The sequence below is a fragment of the Balaenoptera physalus genome (assembly GCF_965194825.1).
Source record: "Balaenoptera physalus genome assembly, chromosome: 3".
NCBI classification, from domain to species: Eukaryota; Metazoa; Chordata; class Mammalia; order Artiodactyla; family Balaenopteridae; genus Balaenoptera; species Balaenoptera physalus.
In genome coordinates, this window is record NC_138890.1 from 42,700,753 (window position 1) to 42,722,182 (window position 21,430).

Genomic DNA, 21,430 nt, shown 5'->3' on the forward strand with positions numbered 1-21,430 from the left:
TCTAGGAAGGACAGGGTGAATGGGCCTGCTACATTTTCTACATTGAAGCCAAATACAGGTTTTGATTTTACTTCTGTTAAATCAAGTGGGGCTTCATTGGAATTCTGCTACTGCAGAGATAATCAAATTCTGGGTAGGGGTCAGGAGAAAATTAGTCATAGGTGTTCTTGTGTAGTAATTACTGTTGAAAGTGTAAATGATCCATTTATCAGTAGGACTGAGAATAGAATAACTGCTAACATGACTTCATATGAGATTGTTTGTGCTACTGTCTGTAGAGCTCCAGTGAGTGAGTATTTTGAATCTGAAGCTCATCCAGATCAGAGGATGGAATAAATGGCTAGGCTTGATATGGCTAATACAAATATTATGCCTACATTTATATTAATTAGTGGATAAGTTATGAGAAGAGGAATTCATGTTGTGAGAGCCACGGTTAAGGTTAGCATTAGGGCAATAATATATAAATTGATGATGTTGATGGTCCTGGTGGTTCTTTAATAAATAATTTGAATGCCTCAGCAATGGGTTGTAATAATCCATGGGGCAGATGATTTTTGGCCCTTTCTGGATTTGTATATAGCATCGGATTCTCCATTTAGTTAATATGAGGAATGCTATGGTGAATTAAATTGGGTAATTTGTGAAAGAATATTCATTATAAACATATTCTTAAGAAGAGGACTTGAACCACTGTAGATAAAAGTTTCAGTTTTACATAATTACCGGGCTCTGCCACCGTAACAGACCCTGTTCTACAGTAGGGTATGTATAAATTAATTGAATGTAGATTATTTCATCATTTAGTTTGAAGACATTTTGTAAAGTAAGCCGTATTTCTTTTGTCCTTTCCTACTGGGGGAAATCTATAATAGATAGAAACCAACCAGGATGACCCAGTCTGAACTTTAATCGTTGAACAGACCATTAATAGCAGTTATACCATTATATAATCGTTGGGACTTTAATCGTTGAACAGACCATTAATAGCAGTTATACCATTGAAATGTCCTGTTCCAGCATGAAGGTCATAAACCGTATTGTCGATATGAACTCTAGAATACAATTACACTGTTATCCCTAGTCTACCTTGTTCTGTTGATCAGTGTTTTAGAACAACAAGTGATAAAACATTTTGACTAGCTGATCTAAATTTTAATCACTCACAGGTGGTTTTATTCTCCAAAAAATAAATGGTGCACGGGCTCAAGGTGCACCGGCTTCAGTAGTTGTGACATGTAGGCTCAGTAGCTGCGGCCCACTGGTTTAGTTACTCCGTGGCACTTGGGATCTTCGTGGACCAAGGATCAAACCTGTGTCCCCTGCATTGGCAGGTGAATTCTTAACCACCGCGTCATCAGGGAAGTCCCAGAATCGCAGTCTCCCTTTTAATATACCTTAAACCCAAAGAATCCATGGAAAATTGTTACAGAAAATAAGACAATAAAATATTGTAAGGACTATAACAGAAGCATACAGTTCTTATAGACACATCCCAAGCGGTTACAAAGTATATTAAAAGGGAGGTTGCAATTTTAAAAGAATAAAATAAAATATACCCACAAACTCCCAATCTTTCCTGAAAAGTTGCAATCTGAAACCCTACTGTAGGAAGCAGAAGATTCCAGGAGACATTCTACAAATGAAAGACTCTAAACTCTGTGCGTGGATAAGGAATTCTGGAAGGAAGGTATCCTCACCCAAGGAGAGGAGGTTCCTATAGTTCTGTAACATCACATCCCTGTATAATTCCCATTGATCTTGGTCCAGGCATTCTCACTCCTCTTGAGAGAAATCTATGGCCACATCCTGGAATGTCAGCAGTCCCTGAAATTAAAAGTACACAGGCCATGTGACCATGGGAAGAGTTCATAATGTGACCCAAGAAGGAAACAGCAAGTTAAGAGAGCTTGTTTTAAAATTTAGAAGAGTGTCTTGAATTATCCACTAATATATATATATATATATATATATATATATATATATATATATATATATATATAATTTACTAAGTAACTTTCTCTACCTTATTTCTAACTACAAGAAAAGAGTATGGCATGTGATCCACAAAACCAGTATAGAGACTATACTTAACTGGAAAAGAAATTAGAAAATGATGGTCAACACAGGCATATGCATTTTTTGAGTGTTTTATTTATGTCAAACTGGAAAAAAAAGTGTGTATTTCTCAGACAGAAAAGACTTTTCAAGGTAGAAATGTACCTTTCAACTATTCATGGGTACACAAGCACACTGGGGAGATTGTAAAAGTGCAGATTCTGATTCAGTAGTTCTCGTGGGCCTGAATTCCATTTTTTTAACAAACTCATTTTTAACTAGTGATGCCACAGTCTCTGATTCATTAACCACAATTGTTAATAGCAGAGAGATAATAAGGAAAGGTAAAAATTCATATTTAACTGAACTTAAAGTGTTTTATGGATTTTACACCTTTAATAGAATAGTAAGCACAGCAGCAACAATCATTTGTGAATATTTACTATAGACTGTGTGTCTTTCTAACTTTTTTGTGTAGGATTCCAGGAAAAAGGCCTGGGCTGCGGTCACAGTGGGCGGGGCCCCCAGGATGGGCCGCCCCTCCAGGACCCCCGACGGGGCCCTGCGCTCCTGGCGGCTCCTCCCCCGGCGCCCCCCCCCTCCTTCCCGGAAGGCCTCGGGGCAGAGCGGTCCCACCCCCTGCGCCCAGAATGGAGCCCGTGTTTCCGAAGAGCTGGAACTCGCGGCTCGGGGTCTCCTCCCTCCGCCGTCACTGAAGTGCCCCGGAGCCCGAGGGGAGGGCGGCCTCACTGAGGCTGCCGGCTCTGGAGGGTCCCCGGCGGCCGAAGCCGTGACAGTCCTGGGGACCGCGGGCCGGGTAAGTGGGCGCCGACCCTCCGCCTGGTCCGGTGCCCGGGCGGCAGAGCAAGACCAGCTTCTGAGGGGCAGGGGTTCGCTGCCACCTGCCGCTGCTGTGCAGAAAGAACGGCCCCCAGCGTCTGGTCCCGGGGAACTTCGGTCCCTCCTCTCGCCCCTGCCCTCGGCCTGGCTCGCTGGGCCTGGTGGGGGTAGGGAGGGGGTCGGCCTGAGCGTCCTGAGGGGAAACGGGGCAAGGGAGGCACAGGGTCTGGCTGCAGCGTCAGCGCCCCTCCTCCCGACTGCGGGGAAAGCGGCTGAAAACTCCTCCCGAGGCGCGCAGGCCCCTTATTCAGCCGAGTCCCTCTGCGCTCCTTCCTCCCTGAGCTAAAGTACCGGGGGGAGGGGACAGGGCAGGGGACTGGCGCAGGTAATGGGGAACATCCAAAGATGATTGTTAATTAAGGAAAACCAGATATCCTAAGTTAAGGAATTTAGTGCTTTTCTAAGTATGGGAAGATGCAAGAGTCTGGGCTCACTGAAATCATTCCTTTCATATGCACCTCAGCTCTCTGGGACCAGTATTCTGTATTTGCACATCCTGAGTTTCCCCAGGGCCCACCGGCTCACATTGGAGGGCTGCAAGTACTGATGACTGTGACATCCTTTGTTTACTGATATGGCAAGAAATATTCCATTTCTCACAGACTTGAGGGGCAGACAGTGAAAAAGAGTAGGAGAATCTCACTCAGCATGTACTTTGGTTTATATATATATAATATTTATATTTAACTGTGCTAATAGAGGTTCTCAAGTCCAATCAACTTGTACTACTGCCCTCTATGTATTAATTTCATCAATATCATAAGATAAATGCCTATAGAATTGACTTAATCCATTTAAACAGGATAATGATTTTTAAAGGAAACATAATAGAAATATAACAACAAAACCTTTACCACTAAAGGCTGGGTCTGGAACAACCTAAATAAATGTTCCATTGTTAAAATATTGAAAGATGTATTCAATAGAAATATCAACAAAAATGAAAAATAATAAGGGCAGGGGAATGCTGAAATGTTCTATCTTTATCATTAAAGTGGCAGAAAATCATTTATTAGTAGGCACTGGGGGCAGAAGGTGCCTGATTTTATATCTTTGTCATATTTGTGCAGTTGTTTCAACAAGTAACTTAAAGACAAAATGCAAAAACGAGGTTTGTGCCTGAGATCATATTGATGTGAAACCAGGGATGGCCACCTTGTGCCAGGTGAGTTAAGTTTACCTGGCCAGGTAGACTGCAGAGCTCCTGAGAAGCCAGGGTTGGAATTTTTCTGCTGGGTGCCCCTTAGGTTCTGTGACTTGATTGATTGTGAGTCATGTTGGGGGAAAGACCCGATCACAGGAAAAGGGTGGAAATAGAGGTGATTTGGGGAGCAGCTAACAACATTCATCACAGCTCATGGCCTGATTGAATTTTAAAGAAACAGGAAAACAAATGCTTCTTAAGGAATCAGAGAATGTGAGGGCTGGACAATCCCAGAAAATGAGAAACACCCATCCCGTTTTCCAGATGAGAAAACAGAGGCCCAGCAAGGTGAAATCCCTCACCCAAGTTGCACCCATCTCTCCTCCCCACTACATGCTTCATGAAAGCAGGACTCTTCCTGCCTTGATCACTGCTGAACCCCAAACAGGGCCAGGTATCTAGCAGCTGCTCCAAAAATTTGGTTGACTATATGAACAATGCTATTTCTTTCTCTCTCACTCTTATTCAGGATTGTGCCAAGAAATCACCAGGTTGCAATGTTAATTCGATAAATGTAAATATTAATTGAGTTTTGTTGTGATAAGGGCTTAGGCTTTGAAGGTAACAGACTTGGTTTGGTTCCTGGTTCTGCCACTCAATAGCTGTTTGGCTTTGGGAAAATTACTAAACCTCTCTGAGCTTATTTCCTCCTTTGTAAAAGTGGGGATAAAACTATCTGAGCCAGCAGAGCATGTGCATGAGAGATGTGCACTAAGTATGGGTCTTCCTCACTCTCCCACTCTTTCTCTGTTCTTCCCAGAGAAGATGTACAGAAGGATATACATGTACAGAAGGACTATTTTAAAATTATTTATTTATTTATTTATTTATTTTCGGCTGCATTGAGTCTTCGTAGCTGCACACGAGGTTTCTCTAGTTGCGACGAGTGGGGGCTACTCTTTGTTGCGGTGCACGGGCTTCTCATTGCGGTGGCTTCTCTTGTTGCGCTTGTTGTGGAGCACTGGCTCTAGGTGCGCAGGCTTCAGTAGTTGTGGCATGCAGCCTCAGTAGTTGTGGTTCACAGGCTTAGCTGCTTCGCGGCATGTGGGATCTTCCCGGCCCAGGGCTCGAGCCCATGTCACCTGCACTGGCAGGCAGATTCTTCACCATTGCGCCACCAGGGAAGTCCGATATAGTACTTTTTAAAAAGGGGTTTTAATTTATTTCAGATAATGCACATTTTTCTTGTAGAAAAGATTATTCCACTATAGAAACATAAACACGCAAAACCACTACAAATGCAGTATTCTATGGGTTAGATATTATCAATCACATTTTATAAACAATTGGGCAAATGCCAAAGCACTAGCAACTGGGGAGTAAGAGGACTCAAATCTGGAGTGCCCCCCACCCCAATTTCAAGAGCATGGTGTGTTTTTCAAATCCATATTTCATCTGGTCTTTGTTTCTCATCCATCCTCTGTGTCTGCCTTTCTCAAGAAGGCTCAGATCCTCGGCATTCACACCCTCCCAGCTGGCTGTGCACCAGCTCCCGCCCTGGAACCTCTGCGTGCCTGGGTGTGCCTGCTCCCCCTGTGCATCACCAGCTTTGCCAGGGAGCTGCTGTACCGTGCACTGCTTGCTGTACCCAGAGTACCTGGACCCTTCTGGTACATGAAGTGCACCCTCCTCACCATGTGTGCAGCCCATCCCCTTACCTTATATCCTGCCTCTAAGCCAGGCTTGGGGGTGACTACAGTGTGCATTCAGCTGTGTGAGGTGCTGGGATCAAAGTGAAGTTCCCAACTTTTGAAGTTGCAGGCTTGAGGGGCACACAGTGATTTCAAATCGGGTCACCTGAGTTAAAGGGGGGACTGATTGATTTAAAGCCAAGGCAGCTGACTTAAAGCCTGCGTCCCTCAGCTGCAGGACGAGACCAACTTTGGCGGTGCATGGGTTCGCTCCAAGCCAGCACTGCTGTTCAGGAAGAGCTTCCAGTAGCACCTTAGTGCAGGGGGACTTGGTCCGTTGTCTTGCCCCTGCCCTCAGAGGGGGTCCACCTGCTCTTCTTGAGGAGAATCAGGGAGGGGGAAGTGCAGAGTCCCGGCTGGAGTTGCGGCACCGCTTGTCTGATGGCAGGGAAAGGGGGGGGCGGAGGCTGTGTGGTGTCCTGGGGCTGGACTCACCAGGTCGACTCAGCCTCTAAGCCTCCTAACCTCCCCCCACACACCCTACAATAGTTTCCAATAATATTTAATTGCACCTTAGGTTCTCGGTCTTCAAACTCATACACAGGCTCATAGGTCCCTTGATTCAGCCAATTCCTCTGTGCTCTTTCTTCTGTTAGATACAATCCCAGAGGGAGGGGCTGGGGGATGGGACTGGAGGGATGCCGGCATCACTGGCCTCAGCTGACTAAAGAGATCCGGGGCCTGCGCTATCACACATGTGCGAGGACCCTTAAGGCGGAATCGAGGGGGCCAGTTAGAGGCAGTCCTTGCTGCCTCAAGTGAGTATGGATCACCGTCGGGTGGGGAGCACGCTGACCCCTGAGAAGTAGTGTTAGGAGGATGTGTTCCTCCCTCGGCTTCAAGGACGTGGTGGGCTTCATGGCTCCAGTTCCTCTCCAGGCCTCCAGGTCCGACTGCACCACAGCGGCCTTGCAGACCTGCCTTCCTGTCCCAGAACTTGCCAGCCTCCAGGAAGTATCCAGACTGCAGAAATGGTGCCTGAGCGCTCCAGCTTAAGAAGTGCTGTCCCTGGGCACCCAAGAGTGGAGGGACGAAGGGTGAAGGGAGTAGGGGGTGGGGTAGGGAGGGGTGGCTGCCCTGGGAGACGTTGAGAGAGAAATATCGCCCCCCACACCCCCTGCCCCCTGCAACTGACCCATTGATGCCATAGGATCTCAGTGCCTTTTAGTCAGAGATGCCTCTGCTTCTTTACTCCTGTGTTCAGAACTATGCAAAACCAACTCTTCCTCCTCTTGCTGCCTTGCCAGGACTTTTAAAGCACTGTTCTTTTGAAGCACTCGTTCCCTAAACTGCAGTTTGGAGCTGTCCCAGCTATTTAAAAGTGTTCTCCTTAAACTGAGACTAAATCCTACTCTTTTGGAAAAACGGCCTTCACTTCAGAGGAGATCGTCTTTTCTGCCCATTCCTTCCTTCTACTGCCCTCTTAAGAACCCCTGTGCTCAAAGAGCTTGGTGATTTATTTTTTGCTTGATGTCAAAAAAAACCTTCCCCATGCACCCCAAAAAGCTTTCCTGGAACATAGGTGTTTCAAAACCATGACAGTGTTTTGCAGTTAGTATACACTGGGTAGACTGCCTAGCAATCCCTCCAAGAGCCAGAGGTGAGCAAACCTTTACTTATTTGATGGGATGCCCTTCAAGTTTAGGAAGGTCCCATTCTTAAGACCCAGCAGATAAGACAGAGCCCTGGATGGCTGTGGCTGTGATTAGGTAACTTCTGATGATTTTATTTCCCATACTGAGCTGCTGCTTCTAGGTTAAATTCATTTTATTACCTGTCCATTTTTAAAGAAAGACTGATAAAGTTACTCTAATAGGTCAGGGGTCTGAGCTCAGGGTTGGTCAAAGGTACTCACAGGGAGGAAGGTGGATAAAAATAGGTGGGTAAAATAGGAGGGTTGGCAAGTACAGCCAGGACACCCGTGTTCATCGTGCATACGAATAAAGGCCAGAATCTCCTCATTTACCTCTGGTGGGAAGTTCTGATGGTTTCACAGGATCAAACTCAAATCATATTCAAACTAGGGGATTTCCCTGAGCATAAAAGGAAGTATCCGTCCCTAGCAGGAGTCGCTGCTGAGGAATAAATACGCAGATGTAGCGAATGGACTTGAGGACCCAGGGAGGGGGAAGGGTAAGCTGGGATGAAGTGAGAGAGTGGCATGGACATATATACACTACCAATGTAAAATAGGTAGCTAGTGGGAAGCAGCTGCATATAGCACAGGAAGAGCAGCTCGGTGCTTTGTGACCACCTAGAGGGGTGGGATAAGGAGGGTGGGAGGGAGACGCAAGAGGGAGGGGATATGGGAATATATATATATACACGAATAGCTGATTCACTTTGTTATACAGCAGAAGCTAACCTAACATGGTAAAGCAATTATACTCCAATAAAGATGTTAACAACAACAACAACAACAAAAACAAAAAAACTAAGTCAATCAAGGCAATGGAGACATTGTATGGGTTTACAGTTCAAGAAATCCACAAGGGAATCCTTTATTCTGTATGCAATGAATGGTCCATTCGAAGAGAAAAAAACTTTCTAAAATGTTGTTTTTCCATTTATTGTTCAGAACATCATTTTTATACCTCTGCATTTCTTACTATTCAAAGCCAAGTCACGTGAGTTAGGGAAGCAGCTGATTGATTTAAAGTTCGGTCATGTGATTTAAAAACCAATCGCAGCTGATTGATTTAAATCCCCATCATATGACATGAGGAGGGGGTGCTAAGAACTGCTTCTTCATCTCTGGCTCAGAATATCATATTTATAACTTGGTTTTTCTTATGATTTAGAAAACTTGAGCTGTCTCTCCTTGGAATCATCAAGAGAAAAATACAGTATTTCAGGTTCATTCTTTTTTTTAAACATCTTTATTGGAGTATAATTGCTTTACAATGGTATGTTAGTTTCTGCTTTATAACAAAGTGAATCAGTTATACATATACATATGTCCCCATATTTCTTCCCTCCTGCGTCTCCCTCCCTCCCACCCTCCTTATCCCACCCCTCTAGGTGGTCACAAAGCACCGAGCTGATCTGCCTGTGCTATGCGGCTGCTTCCCACTAGCTACATATTTTACGTTTGGTAGTGTATATATGTCCATGCCACTCTCTCACATTGTCCCAGCTTACCCTTCCCCCTCCCCATATCCTCAAGTCCCTTCTCTAGTAGGTCTGTGTCTTTATTCCTGTCTTGCCCCTAGGTTCTCCATGACCTTTTTTTTTTTAGATTTCATATATATGTATTAGAATACAGTATTTGTTTTTCTCTTTCTGACTTACTTCACTCTGTAGGACAGACTCTAGGTCCATCCACCTCACTACAAATAACTCAATTTCGTTTCTTTCTATAGCTGAGTAATATTCCATTGTATATATGTGCCACATCTTCTTTATCCATTCATCTGTCGATGGACACTTAGGTTGCTTCCATGTCCTAGCTCTTGTAAATGGAGCTGCAATGAACATTGTGGTACATGACTCTTTTTGAATTATGGTTTTCTCAGGGTATATGCCCAGTAGTGGGATTGCTGGGTCATATGGTAGTTCTATTTTTAGTTTTTTAAGGAACCTCCATACTGTTCTCCATAGTGGCTGTATCAATTTACATTCCCACTAGCAGTGCAAGAGTGTTCCTTTTTCTCCACACCCTCTCCAGCATTTATTGATGTAGATTTTTTGATGATGGCCATTCTGACCGGTGTGAGATGATATCTCATTGTAGTTTTGATTTGCATTTCTCTAATGATTAATGATGTTGAACATTCTTTCACGTGTTTGTTGGCAATCTGTATATCTTCTTTGGAGAAATGTCTATTTAGGTCTTCTGCTCATTTTAGATTGGGTCGTTTGTTTTTTTGATATTGAATTGCATGAGCTGCTTGTAAATTTTGGAGATTAATCCTTTGTCAGTTGCTTCATTTGCAAATATTTTCTCCCATTCTGAGGGTTGTCTTTTGGTCTTGTTTATGGTTTCCTTTGCTGTGCAAAAGCTTGTAAGTTTCATTAGGTCCCATTTGTTTATTTTGTTTTTATTTCCATTTCTCTAGGAGGTGGATCAAAAAGGATCTTGCTGTGATTTATGTCATAGAGTGTTCTGTCTATGTTTTCCTCTAAGAGTTCTACAGTGTCTGGCCTTACATTTAGGTCTTTAATCCATTTTGAGTTTATTTTCGTGTATGGTGTTAGGGAGTGTTTTAATTTCATTCTTTTACATGTAGCTGCTTAGTTTTCCCAGCACCACTTACTGAAGAGGCTGTCTTTTCTCCACTGTATATGCTTGTCTCCTTTATCAAAGATAAGGTGACCATATGTGCGTGGGTTTATCTCTGGGCTTTCTATCCTGTTCCATTGATCTATATTTCTGTTTTTGTGCCAGTACCATACTGTCTTGATTACTGTAGCTTTGTAGTATAGTCTGAAGTCAGGGAGCCTGATTCCTCGAGCTCTGTTTTTCTTTCTCAAGATTGCTTTGGCTATTCGAGGTCTTTTGTGTTTCCATACAAATTGTGAAATTGTTTGTTCTTGTTCTGTGAAAAATGCCATAGGTAGGTTGATACGGATTGCATTGAATGTGTAGATTACTTTGGGTAGTATAGTCATTTTCACAATGTTGATTCTTCCAATCCAAAAACATGGTATATCTCTCCATCTATTTGTCTCTTTTTTAATTTCTTTCATCAGTGCCTTATAATTTTCTGCATACAGGTATTTGTCTCCTTAGGTAAGTTTATTCCTAGATATTTTATTCTTTTTGTTGCAGTGGTAAATGGGAGTGTTTTCATAATTTCACTTTCAGATTTTTCATCATAAGTGTATAAGAATGCAAGAGATTTCTGCACATTAATTTTGTATCCTTCTACTTTACCAAATTCATTGATTAGCTCTCATAGTTTTCTGGTAGCATCTTTAGGATTCTCTATGTATAGTATCATGTCATCTGCAAACAGTGACAGCTTTACTTCTTCTTTTCCAATTTGAATTCCTTTTATTTCTTTTCCTTCCCTGATTGCTGTGGATAAACCTTCCAAAACTATGTTGAATAATAATGGTGAGAGTGGGCAACCTTGTCTTGTTCCTGATCTTAGTGGAAATGGTTTCAGTTTTTCACCATGGAGGACGATTTTGGTTGTGGGTTTGTTATATATGGCCTTTATTATGTTGAGGAAAGTTCCCTCTATGCCTATTTTCTGGAGGTTTTTTATCATAAATTTTCTTAAATTTACCAAGGCTTGATTTGTGACCCAATACATGATCTATCCTGGAGAATGTTCCATGAGCACTTGAGAAGAATGTGTATTCTGTTGTTTTTGGATGTAATGTCTTATAAATATCAATGAAGTCCATCTTGTTTAATGTATCATTTAAAGTTTGTGTTTCCTTATTTATTTTCATTTTGGATTATCTGTCCATTGGTGAAAGTGGGGTGTTAAAGTCCCCTACTATGATTGTGTTACTGTTGATTTCCCCTTTTATGGATGTTAGTATTTGCCTTATGTATTGAGGTGCTCCTATGTTGGGTGCATAAATATTTACAATTGTTATATTTTCTTCTTGGATCGATCCCTTGATCATTATGTAGTGGCCTTCTGTGTCTCTTGTAATACTCTTTATTTTAAAGTCTATTTTGTCTGATATGAGAATTGCTACTCCAGCTTTCTTTTGCTTTCCATTTGCATGCAGTATCTTTTTCCATCCCCTCACTTTCAGTCTGTATGTGTCCCTAGGTCTGAAGTGGGTCTCTTGTAGACAGCATATATATGGGTCTTGTTTTTGTATCCATTCAGCCAGTCTATGTCTTTTGGTTGGAGCATTTAATCCATTTACATTTAAGGTAATTATCGATATGTATGTTCCTATTACCATTTTCTTAATTGTTTTGGGTTTGTTATTGTAGGTCTTTTCCTTCTCTTGTGTTTCCTGCCTAGAGAAGTTCCTTTAGCATTTGTTGTAAAGCTGGTTTGGTGGTGCTGAACTCTCTCAGCTTTTTTTTTTTTTAAACATCTTTATTGAAGTATAATTGCCTTACAATGGTGTGTTAGCTTCTGCTTTATAACAAAGTGAATCAGTTATACACATACAATATGTTCCCATTTCTCTTCCCTCTTGCATCTCCCTCCCTCCCACCCTCCCCATCCCACCCCTCTAGGTGGTCACAAAGCACCGAGCTGATCTCCCTGTGCTATGCGGCTGCCTCTCACCAGCTATCTATCTTACACTTGGTAGTGTATATATGTCCATGACACTCTCTTACCCTGTTACATCTCACCCCACCCCCTCCCCATATCCTCAAGTCCATTCTCTAGTAGGTCTGTGTCTTTATTCCCGTCTTGCCACTAGGTTCTTCATGGCCTTTTTTTTTCCCCCCTTAGATTCCGTATATATGTGTTAGCATACTGTATTTGTTTTTCTCTTTCTGACTTACTTCACTCTGTATGACAGACTCTAACTCCATCCACCTCATTACAAATACCTCCATTTCATTTCTTTTTATGGCTGAGTAATATTCCATTGTATATATGTGCCACATCTTCTTTATCCATTCATCTGTCGATGGACATTTAGGTTGCTTCCATGTCCTGGCTATTGTAAATAGAGCTGCAATGAACATTTTGGTACATGACTCTTTTTGACCTATGGTTTTCTCAGGGTATATGCCCAGTATTGGGATTGCTGGGTCGTATGGTAGTTCTATTTGTAGTTTTTTAACGAACCTCCATACTGTTCTCCATAGTGGCTGTATCAATTTACATTCCCACCAACAGTGCAAGAGTGTTCCCTTTCCTCCACACCCTCTCCAGCATTTATTGTTTCTAGATTTTTTGATGATGGCCATTCTGACCGGTGTGAGATGATATCTCATTGTAGTTTTGATTTGCATTTCTCTAATGATTAATGATGTTGAGCATTCTTTCATGTGTCTGTAGGCCATCTGTATATCTTCTTTGGAAAATGTCTATTTAGGTCTTCTGCCCATTTTTGGATTGGGTTGTTCGTTTTTTTGTTATTGAGCTGCATGAGCTGCTTGTAAATCTTGGAGATTAATCCTTTGTCAGTTGCTTCATTTGCAAATATTTTCTCCCATTCTGATGGTTGTCTTTTGGTCTTGTTTATGGTTTCCTTTGCTGTGCAAAAGCTTTTAAGTTTCATTAGGTCCCATTTGTTTATTTGTGTTCTTATTTCCATTTCTCTGGGAGCTGGGTCAAAAAGAATCTTGCTGTGATGTATGTCATAGAGTGTTCTGCCTATGTTTTCCTCTAAGAGTTTGATAGTGTCTGCCCTTACACTTAGGTCTTTAATCCATTTTGAGTTTATTTTTGTGCATGGTGTCAGGGAGTGTTCTAATTTCATACTTTTACATGTACCTGTCCAATTTTCCCAGCACCACTTATTGAAGAGGCTGTCTTTTCTCCACTGTATATGCTTGCCTCCTTTATCGAAGATAAGGTGACCATATGTGTGTGGGTTTATCTCTGGGCTTTCTATCCTGTTCCATTGATCTATATTTCTGTTTTTGTGCCAGTACCAAACTGTCTTGATTACTGAAGCTTTGTAATATAGTCTGAAGTCAGGGAGCCTGATTCCCCCAACTCCATTTTTCGTTCTCAAGATTGCTTTGGCTATTCGGGGTCTTTTGTGTTTCCATACAAATTGTGAAATTTTTTGTTCTAGTTCTGTGAAAAATGCCAGTGGTAGTTTGATAGGGATTGCATTGAATCTGTAGATTGCTTTGGGTAGTAGAGTCATTTTCACAATGTTGATTCTTCCAATCCAAAAACATGGTATATCTCTCCATCTATTTGTATCATCTTTAATTTCTTTCATCAGTGTCTTATAATTTTCTGCATACAGGTCTTTTGTCTCCTTAGGTAGGTTTATTCCTAGATATTTTATTCTTTTTGTTGCAGTGGTAAATGAGAGTGTTTTCTTAATTTCACTTTCAGATTTTTCATCATTAGTGTATAGAAATGCAAGAGATTTCTGTGCATTAATTTTGTATCCTGCTACTTTACCAAATTCATTGATTACCTCTAGGAGTTTTCTGGTAGCATCTTTAGGATTCTCTATGTATAGTATCATGTCATCTGCAAATAGTGACAGCTTTACTTCTTCTTTTCCGATTTGGATTCCTTTTATTTCTTTGTCTTCTCTGATTGCTGTGGCTAACACTTCCAAAACTATGTTGAATAATAGTGGTGAGAGTGGGCAACCTTGTCTTGTTCCTGATCTTAGTGGAAATGGTTTCAGTTTTTCACCATTGAGGACAATGTTGGCTGTGGGTTTGTCATATATGGCCTTTATTATGTTGAGGAAAGTTCCCTCTATGCCTACTTTCTGCAGGGCTTTTATCATAAATGGGTGTTGAATTTTGTCGAAAGCTTTCTCTGCATCTATTGAGATGATCATATGGTTTTTCTCCTTCAATTTGTTAATATGGTGTATCACGTTGATTGATTTGCGTATATTGAAGAATCCTTGCATTCCTGGGATAAACCCCACTTGATCATGGTGTATGATCCTTTTAATGTGCTGTTGGATTCTGTTTGCTAGTATTTTGTTGAGGATTTTTGCATCTATGTTCATCAGTGATATTGGCCTGTAGTTTTCTTTCTTTGTGACATCTTTGTCTGGTTTTGGTATCAGGGTGATGGTGGCCTCGTAGAATGAGTTTGGGAGTGTTCCTCCCTCTGCAATATTTTGGAAGAGTTTGAGAAGGATAGGTGTTAGCTCTTCTCTAAATGTTTGATAGAATTCACCTGTGAAGCCATCTGGTCCTGGGCTTTTGTTTGTTGGAAGGTTTTTAATCACAGTTTCAATTTCAGTGCTTGTGATTTGTCTGTTCATATTTTCTATTTCTTCCTGGTTCAGTTTCGGCAGTTTGTGCATTTCTAAGAATCTGTCCATTTCTTCCAGGTTGTCCATTTTATTGGCATAGAGTTGCTTGTAGTAATCTCTCATGATCTTTTGTATTTCTGCAGTGTCAGTGGTTACTTCTCCTTTTTCATTTCTAATTCTATTGATTTGAGTCTTCTCCCTTTTTCTCTTGATGAGTCTGGCTAATGGTTTATCAATTTTGTTTATCTTTTCAAAGAACCAGCTTTTAGTTTCACTGATTTTTGCTATTGTTTCCTTCATTTCTTTTTCATTTATTTCTGATCTGATCTTTATGATTTCTTTCCTTCTGCTAGCTTTGGGGTTTTTTTGTTCTTCTTTCTCTAATTGCTTCAGGTGCAAGGTTAGGTTGTTTATTCGAGATGTTTCCTGTTTCTTGAGGTAGGCTTCTATTGCTATACACTTCACTCTTAGCACTGCTTTTGCTGCGTCCCATAGGTTTTGGGTCGTCGTGTCTCCATTGTCATTTGTTTCTAGGTATTTTTTGATTTCCCCTTTGATTTCTTCAGTGATCACTTCGTTATTAAGTAGTGTATTGTGTAGCCTCCATGTGTTTGTATTTTTTACAGATCTTTTCCTGTAATTGATATCTAGTCTCATAGCGTTGTGGTCGGAAAAGATACTTGATACGATTTCAATTTTCTTAAATTTACCAAGGTTTGATTTGTGACCCAAGATATGATCTATCCTGGAGAATGTTCCATGAGCAGTTGAGAAAAATGTGTATTCTGTTGTTTTGGGGTGGAATGTCCTATAAATATCAGTTAAGTCCATCTTGTTTAATGTATCATTTAAAGCTTGTGTTTCCTTATTTATTTTCATTTTGGATGACCTGTCCATTGGTGAAAGTGAGGTGTTGAAGTCCCCTACTATGATTGTGTTGCTGTCGATTTCCCCTTTTATGGCTGTTAGTATTTGCCTTATGTATTGAGGTGCTCCTATGTTGGGTGCATAAATATTTACAATTGTTATACCTTCCTCTTGGATCGATCCCTTGATCATTATATAGTGTCCTTCTTTGTCTCTTGTAATAGTCTTTATTTTAAAGTCTATTTTGTCTGATATGAGAATTGCTACTCCAGCTTTCTTTTGATTTCCATTTGCATGGAATATCTTTTTCCATCCCCTCACTTTCAGTCTGTATGTGTCTCTAGGTATGAAGTGGGTCTCTTGTAGACAGCATATATATGGGTCTTGTTTTTGTATCCATTCAGCCAGCCTGTGTCTTTTGGTGGGAGCATTTAATCCATTTACATTCAAGGTAATTATCGATATGTATGTTCCTATTCCCATTTTCTTAAATGTTTTGGGTTTGTTATTGTAGGTCTTTTCCTTCTCTTGTGTTTCCTGCCTAGAGAAGTTCCTTTAGCATTTGTTGTAAAGCTGGTTTGGTGGTGCTGAACTCTCTCAGCTTTTGCTTGTCTGTAAAGGTTTTAATTTCTCCATCAAATCTGAATGAGATCCTTGCTGGGTAGAGTAATCTTGGTTGTAGGTTTTTCTCCTTCATCACTTTAAATATGTTCTGCCACTCCCTTCTGGCTTGCAGAGTTTCTGCTGAAAGATCAGCTGTTAACCTTATAAGGATTCCCTTGTGTGTTATTTGTTGTTTTTCCCTTGCTGCTTTTAATATGTTTTCTTTATATTTAATTTTTGATAGTTTGATTAATATGTGTCTTGGCGTGTTTCTCCTTGGATTTATCCTCTATGGGACTCTCTGTGCTTCCAGGACTTGATTAACTATTTCCTTTCCCATATTAGGGAAGTTTTCAACTATAATCTCTTCAAATATTTTCTCAGTCCCTTTCTTTTTCTCTTCTTCTTCTGGGACCCCTATAATTCGAATGTTGGTGTGTTTAATGTTGTACCAGAGGTCTCTGAGACTGTCCTCAGTTCTCTTCATTCTTTTTTCTTTATTCTGCTCTGCAGTAGTTATTTCCACTATTTTATCTTCCAGGTCACTTATCCGTTCTTCTGCCTCAGTTATTCTGCTATTGATCCCTTTTAGAGTATTTTTAATTTCATTTATTGTGTTGTTCTTCGTTGCTTGTTTACTCTTTAGTTCTTCTAGGTCCTTGTTAAATGCTTCTTGCATTTTGTCTATTCTATTTCCAAGATTTTGGGTCATCTTTACTCTCATTATTCTGAATTCTTTTTCAGGGAGACTGCCTATTTCCTCTTTCATTGTTAGGTCTGATGTGTTTTTACCTTGCTCCTTCATCTGCTGTGTGTTTTTCTGTCTTCTCATTTTGTTTATCTTACTGTGTTTGCGGTCTCCTTTTTGCAGGCTGCAGGTTCGGAGTTCCCCTTGTTTTTGGTGTCTGTCCCCAGTGGTAAGGTTGGTTCAGTGGTTTGTGTAGGCTTCCTGGTGGAGGGGATTAGTGCTTGTGTTCTGGTGGATGAGGCTGGATCTTGTCTTTCTGGTGAGCAGGTCCACATCTGGTGGTGTTTTTGGGGTGTCTGTAGCCTTATTATGATTTTAGGCAGCCTCTCTGCTAATGGATGGGGCTGTGTTCCTGTCTTGCTAGTTGTTTATCATAGGGTGTCCAGCACTGTAGCTTGCTGGTCATTGAGTGAAGCTGGGTCTTGGTGTTGAGATGGTGATCTCTGGGAGCTTTTTGCCATTTGGTATTACGTGGAGCTGGGAGGTCTCTTGTGGACCAGTGTTCTGAAGCTGGCTCTCCCACCTCAGAGGCACAGCCCTGATGCCTGGCTGGAGCACCATAAGTCTTTCATCCCCACAGCTCAGAATAAAAGGGAGAAAAAATAGAAAGAAAGAGGATAAAATAAAATAAAGTAAGATAAAATAAAATAAAGTTATTAAAATAAAAATTAATTATTAAGAAAAAAAATTTTTTAAGTAAAACAAACAAAAAACGGACAGACAGAACCTTAGGACAAATGGTGAAAGCAAAGCTATACAGACAAAATCTCACACAGAAGCATACACATACACACTCACAAAAAGAGGAAAACGGGAAAAAATAATATATCTTGCTTCTAAAGTCCGCTGCCTCAATTTGGGATGATTCGTTGTCTATTCAGGTATTCCACAGATGCAGGTACATCAAGTTGATTGTGGAGCTTTAATCCGCTGCTTCTGAGGCTGCTGGGAGAAATTTTCCTTCTCTTCTTTGTTCACACAGCCCCCCGGGGTTCAGCTGTGGATTTGGACCTGCCTCTGTGTGTAGGTCGCCTGAGGGCATCTATTCTTTGCTCAGACAGGACGGGGTTAAAGGCGCAGCTGCTTCGGGGGCTCTGGTTCACTCAGGCGGGGGGGGAGGGAGGGGTATGGATGCGGGGCGAGCCTGCGGCAGCAGAGCCCACCGTGACGTTGCACCAGCCTGAGGTGCACCATGCGTTCTCCCGGGGACGTTGTCCCTGTATCACGGGACCCTGGCAGTGGCGGGTTGCACAGGCTCCCGGGAGGGGCGGTGTGGATAGTGACCTGTGCTTGCACACAGGCTTCTTGGTGGCGGCAGCAGCAGCCTTAGCATCCCATGCCTGTCTCTGGGGTCCGCGTTGATATCCGCGGCTCGCGCCCATCTCTGGAGCTCCTTTAAGCAGCGCTCTTAATCCCCTCTCCTCGTGCACCAGGAAACAAAGCAGGAAGAAAAAGTCTCTTGTCTCTTCTGCAGCTCCAGACTTTTTCCAGGACTCCCTCCTGGCTAGCTGTGGCACACTAGCCCCTTCAGGCTGTGTTCACACCGCCAACCCCAGTCCTTTCCCTGCGATCCAACTGAAGCCCAAGCCTCAACTCCCAGCCCCCGCCTGCCCCTGCAGGGGAGCAGACAAGCCTCTCGGGCCGGTGAGTGCTGGTTGGCAGCGATCCTCTGTGCGGGAACCTCTCCACTCTACCCCCCGCACCTCTGTTGCTGCGATCTCCTCCGTGGCTCCTAAGCTTCCCCCCTCCGCCACCCGCAGTCTCTGCCCGCGAAGGGGCTTCCTAGTGTGTGGAAACCTTTCCTCCCTCACAGCTCCCTCCCACTGGTGCAGGTCCCATCCCTATTCTTTTGTCTCTGTTTTTTCTTTTTTCTTTTGCCCTACCCAGGTACGTGGGGCGTTTCTTGCCTTTTGGGAGGTCTGAGGTCTTCTGCCAGCGTTCAGTGGGTGTTCTATAAGAGCAGTTCCACGTGTAGATGTATTTCTGATGTATCTGTGGGGAGGAAGGTGATCTCCGCATCTTACTCTTCCACCATCTTCTTCTCTCCCTATTCCAATGTTATGTCTTACATGTTTTTTAATTCCTTGATTTCCAAAACTTGTGTTTATTTAATTGATTTCTATCTAATAATCTGTCTCCCCTTTATTGTTTCTTACTTTATATTTTATTGATCTATAGTTAATTTACATTATTATATCAGTTTCAAAGGTACAACATAGTGATTCATAAATGTTTAGGTTCTTCTCCATTTATAGTTATTATAAAAGAGTGGCTATATTCCCCATGCTATAAAGTACATCATTGTAGATTATTGATTTTATCTATAGTGGATTATACCTCAAAATCTCCTACCACTATTTTGCTCCTCCACCCTATCTCTCCCTGCTGGTAACCACTATTCTGTGTTTTCATCTGTGAGTTTTGTTTTTTTGTTGTATTCAATTTTTTAGATGCCACGTGTAAGTGGTAACATACCATGCTTGTTTTCTCTGTGACTTATTTTACTAAGCATAATACCCTCCATGTCCATCCATATTCTTGCAAATGGCAAAATTTCATTTTTTTGTTGAAGTCATCATAAAAAATCTTTTTTATCCACTAATCTATTGATGAACACTTAGTTTGACTCTATATCTTGGCTATGGAAAATAACACTGCTGTGAACATTTGGGTCAATTATTTTTTTGAAATAGTGTTTTTGTTTTCATCTGATATATACCCAAGAGTGAAATATCTGGATATTATGGTAGTTCTATTTTTAGTTTTTTTGTGGAACCTCCATTCTGCTTTCCACAGTAGCTGCACTAATTCACATTCACATCAACAGTGTAAAAGAGTTTCCTTTTCTCCACATCCTCACTAACCTTTATTATTTGTGATCTTTTTGATGACAGCCATTCTGACAAGACTGAGGTGATATCTCATAGTTCTGATTTGCATTTTACTGCCAATTAGCTACGTTTAGTATCTTTGTGAGTTCTGGCTGTCTATCTGTATTTTTTTCCTTGGAAAAATGTCTATTTAGGTCTTCTCATTTTTTTAGAAAAGATTTTGGGTGTTTTTTTTTCATATTGACTTGTATGTGCTCTCTCTGTATTTTAGATATTAACCCTTGATTGGTCATCTTTTTGGTGTTAACCTCTTATCATATGCAAATATTGTCTCTCCTTCAGCAGGTTGTCTTTTCATTTTGTCTTTGGTTTCCTTTGCTGTGCAAAATCTTTTAAGTTTAGTGAAGTCCCATTTGTTTATTTTTGCTTTTGTTTTATTTACCTTAGTAGACTGAACCTAAAACTGTTGTTATCATTTATGTTGAAGAATGTTCTGTATTTTCCTCTAGAGGTTTTATGGTTTCTGGTCTTACATTTAAGTCGTTATTCAGTTTTGATTTTATTTTATATATGGTGTGCTAAAATAATCTAATTTTATTCTTTTCCATGTAGCTGACCAGTTTTCCCAGTACCACTTATTGAAGAGACAGTTTTTTCTCCATATTGCCTGCTTTGTCATAAATCAATTAAATATAAGTGTGTGGGTTTATTTCTGGGATCTCTGTTCTATTCCAGATCTTTGTGTCTGTTTTTGCTCTGGTACCTTTCTCTTTGATTACTGTTGCTTTGTAGTATAGTCTGAAGGCAAGGTGCATGATGCCTCCATCTCTGTTTCTCTGTTGTTTTGGCTATTTGGGGTCTTTGTGTTTCTATACAAATTTTAAAATTACTTTTTCAAGTTCTGTGCAAATGCTTTGGTATTCTGATAGGGATTGCATTAAATCTGTAGATTGTCTTTGATAGTATGGTTATTTTAACAGTATTAATTCTTCCAGTCCATGCACATGCTATGTTTTTCCATCATTTTGTGTTGCCTTCAACTTCTTTCACCAATAGCTGATAGATTTCTGAGTACATGTCTTTTACCTGCTTAGGTGTGTTTATTCCTAGATATCTTATTCTTTTTGATGTGATTGCATATGTTACTGTTTTCTTGATTTTTCTTTTGGTTAGCTTTGAGTTTTGTTTTTTCTTCTTTTTCTAATTCCTTCAGGTGTAATGTTAGGTTGTTTATTTGATATTTTTCTTGTTTCCTAAGAATAAGCTTGTATCACTATAACTTCCCCCTGTGAACTGCGTTGGCTGTGTCCCATAGATTTTGGATCATTGTGTGTTCATTTTCATTTGTCTCTGGGTATTTTTAGAATCCCTCTTTAATTTCTTCAATGTTCCTTTCTTCCCCTTTTATTCCCTTCATCTGTGATATGAGGACTCTCTTTAATATTATGTTTGAATTTCTTTCAGGTGTGTGTGTGTGTGTGTGTGTGTGTGTGTGTGTGTATGATTATTTTAAGTTGCTGATCTCTTAATTTCAAATGGACATTAACAACCCTGCATTTTTACTCTCCTCCCCCACAATTACAGAATTTGACATTATATTTTACATGTACTTGTTCTGTGTGTCCCTTAACTTCATATTGTGAATATAGATGATTTTATTACTGTTTTATTTCATCCTTCCTAC